This window comes from Sitophilus oryzae, unplaced genomic scaffold, assembly GCF_002938485.1.
Source record: "Sitophilus oryzae breed Bouriz unplaced genomic scaffold, Soryzae_2.0 scaffold_857_pilon_pilon, whole genome shotgun sequence".
Classification (NCBI taxonomy): Eukaryota; Metazoa; Arthropoda; class Insecta; order Coleoptera; family Curculionidae; genus Sitophilus; species Sitophilus oryzae.
Genome location: NW_022147480.1, coordinates 3,646,039 through 3,649,110, shown reverse-complemented (window position 1 = coordinate 3,649,110; position 3,072 = coordinate 3,646,039). Strand labels below are relative to the sequence as shown.

The 3,072-nt window shown below is 29.8% G+C and overlaps 2 long non-coding RNA genes across 2 annotated transcripts; one reads left to right on the top strand and one right to left on the bottom strand.

Annotated features, from left to right (window-relative positions):
- The first annotated feature begins 581 nt into the window (after positions 1–581).
- LOC115889957 lies at positions 582–1,295 on the top strand. The gene is made up of 4 exons (XR_004051535.1): positions 582–596; positions 645–901; positions 956–1,056; positions 1,153–1,295. It is a non-coding gene; the product is annotated as an uncharacterized LOC115889957 (long non-coding RNA).
- Positions 1,296–1,868: 573 nt separating this feature from the next.
- On the bottom strand, positions 1,869–2,255 carry LOC115889958. Its single transcript, XR_004051536.1, has 2 exons — positions 2,058–2,255; positions 1,869–1,996 (listed from the first exon to the last, which is right to left on the bottom strand). It is a non-coding gene; the product is annotated as an uncharacterized LOC115889958 (long non-coding RNA).
- Between the last annotated feature and the right edge of the window lie 817 nt (positions 2,256–3,072).

Genomic DNA, 3,072 nt, shown 5'->3' with positions numbered 1-3,072 from the left:
TCAGTGCAACCAGAGCTGAAGACTCACAGAAAACTTAAGTCTTAAAAATACTTAAAAAAAGACTTAAATCTTAGGAGTCCATTTCACTACTCCAAAAAAGTAGCAAAATAAGCGTTTAACGTTTTATTTAAAACTGGCTAGGTATTTTTACACAAATGAAAAAGGAAATTAAAGATAAAGGATTATTATATATCCGTATTGTATCACATTATTAGACAACTTCTCTATTTTTAAGATTTTCATGGTCAAACACAAGAACGTTAAACTAATAGGATTACCCATCCTCATAAGACGTACGTTCGCCTCTTTCCCCGGCTTCAGCTGACAGTTGTGACGTCATTGTAGTCCTTGTCATGATAGTGTGTATTATCAGATCAAAGGAGTAATCGTTGTAGATCGTGCGTTATCGATGATGTTCGGTACCTGGAGAAAATTGACAATTGACAAGAGAATTAATTGTTTATTATTTAGTATTTTTGACTTTTTAGTTCGTTTAATTTAATAATTACTAAAACCAGTAGTTCGAAAGATATATTTAAAAATAAAAGATAAAATCCAAAAAAATTATCTATTAACATTAGTTTGGACGACAATAGGTAAGAACACTAAATTATTTCTATATTCGATATAAACTTGTTTATTAGGTTTTTAGTTTGTGATGTTTCATGTGATGATCATTTTCATGTTCATCGTCTTTGAATTGACATGAGGATATCTATGGAAAAGTAACTAATCTGAAAGTAAGCCAACATATCGTTTGTCCTTTGTGTGCTAAAGAAAAGATTTTCTTTTCGCATCGTGAGGAAGTATTACATCAATTAAAAAATGTTAGGAAGTTGATTACTTGTCATGGAAAAGTATACCAATGGAAATTATTTGTTAAAGAAGTATAATTCTAAGGGTAAATTTTATTATAATTAGTAACCTGTCTATTTTTTATATGTAGATGTTTCAGGTTTTAAGAATAAATTGGTTGAACCCAAAATCTGGAGGAAGTACCTATATCCATACACAGAATATGCCCATTAAGAATACTAGTCCAAATTTGCTTTAATGGTAGGCAATTATTCAATACAAATTAACTTTTTAAGTGACTGAAATATTAAATAGTTTAGAATATGGTATAACAATGTAAAAAAATACTATTTTCAGGAACGATTAGGGCCCGATATATTTGAAACTCATGTTGGACATAGTATTGAGTTGGGTAGAATATTATTCTACGTTAAGTGAGGATATCAGATACCTATTATTGTACTGTATTTTAATATATACATTAGAATTGTTGGTTTTTTCATATTTGTTTTATATATTATTTTACTTACAAGTTATATAAAGTTAACACTAAAATCTACTTTTTGACTTATATAAGTTAGTCTGTGGTTTAATGCGTGATTACATCCACATTATGATTTCAAGTTTTTAAAATATAAATATTATAACTGGCTTTAAAAACTCCATTAAACTGTTAAAAGTGTAATTTATTTCAAAATAAATATACATATACCTATACCTAGGTATATATTAATATCGAAAAATATATATTAATATCGAAAGACATTTTTATTTCCTTAACACCAATTTAATCATCACATACATATGTATAAACATTTATTTACGTTATTTCAAATGAAGACCACAGGAAAAACCAGCTTTGTTCATTTTAACTGGAGCCGAGAAAATGCAATTACAAGTGAACTACTCTGGTTTTTCTCCTGTAGGGCAAAATAACTCAGCTGTAATATCTCTGGGACTAAGCATATTATTATTGCTTTCTTTGATGGTGCCTCAAATAGTGCTAACACTTGCCTATAAAATTGTCTCGCTGTCAATTTCTATGTAAATGTAACATATTATCTGATTATTTCCGTGTAGTCTTCAAATGATCTAAAAATTCAGCAGGAATGATCCATTATGCAGCAAACACACTGATGTTGAATCATTGGAAGCTTTTTTGTGGGCATTTCACAAATAAAATCAAATGTCTGATCAAAAACTGAAAATGCAAAACAGATAGTAAGCTTTATAAATACATACATATATATAAATAATCATACCTACATCTATTTATGTCGTACAATCCAACCGATATTTTAATATCCTAACCCAAGTAAATAATCAAAAATGCACTTTTTATATCAAAAGCAGTAATGTTACCAAGGGTTCCAATTAATATCCAGGATTTAAAAAAAAACACGATCCTAATTCTTATTATTTTTCTAAATACGTATTGTCTGATAGGCAATTACAAAATATAAATCTGATGTAAATAGAAAAATAAAGTAAAAACTGTAAAAACAGGTAAAAACACAGGGTAAAAACTCTTCGGTAAAAACAACAACAAAAATTCTAACCAAAGATTTAACCGTCATACGACATGAGCATCACGTGATTGCACAATACCCAACGATAGGGTACGTACCTCTTTCATCTGATTGGACGGTTGGTTGCGTATTTTAATGTATCCTCTCTTCCCCGGCTTCAGCTGACAGTTGTGACGTCATTGTAGTCCTTGTCATGATAATGTGTATTATTAGTTGCCTATGGTAAGCTTATGAGAAATTTTTAGTTAATTATTTTGTCAATTTTAAATGTGAAAAAGGTGTTTTTAAAGTTTTTAGAGCTATAGAGTGTATAAATATGTTCATTTTGTGTTGTGGATTGTGACAAAGTGTTCACTAAGTGCCTACGATATTGTTTATTAATTATTTTAAAGCAAAATATGGAAGTACTCTAAAAAATGCCTGTAAAAGGTGATGCTGGGAACTGCCGTTCTTAAAAATGCATTATCCGAGTATTTGATACTATTTATACAGTTAATTTTCTATACTGCATTAAATAAATAAACTAAATAATAAACGTTTTGCACCCGGCAACCAATAATGCACGTGTTTGTATTATTGGTTGCCGCATAAGGCCATAACCATGACAAGGACTACAATGACGTCACAAAGCGAGGAGTTTTCGCATGCACTTCGCAGACACTTTTGGCTGAATGAGCAGTCATATTAGGTTAACTGTTCTTGGGTCAAACATCAACAAAATATTCCTTATGTTTGGACTAAATTTTCT